Genomic DNA, 228 nt, shown 5'->3' on the forward strand with positions numbered 1-228 from the left:
GGATTTGGGTGGTTGGGAAGTTTATCAAGGAAGGAACGGTATCTGGTTCTGGCCAAATCGACAACATATGGGACATAGAGGTCCTGATGGATGACTTGATTCGTGACAAAGTAAGGAGCATTAAGGATTTTACGAAGGACTTTGGACTGTTAGGATTGGATTCGGGAGGAATTTGATGGTTTAGTGAATCACCAAAGCTCAACTCCGTATGTCCAGATAGGCCTTATA

The sequence above is a fragment of the Halyomorpha halys genome, unplaced genomic scaffold (assembly GCF_000696795.3).
Source record: "Halyomorpha halys isolate HHAL.00 unplaced genomic scaffold, Hhal_1.1 Scaffold206.1, whole genome shotgun sequence".
NCBI classification, from domain to species: Eukaryota; Metazoa; Arthropoda; class Insecta; order Hemiptera; family Pentatomidae; genus Halyomorpha; species Halyomorpha halys.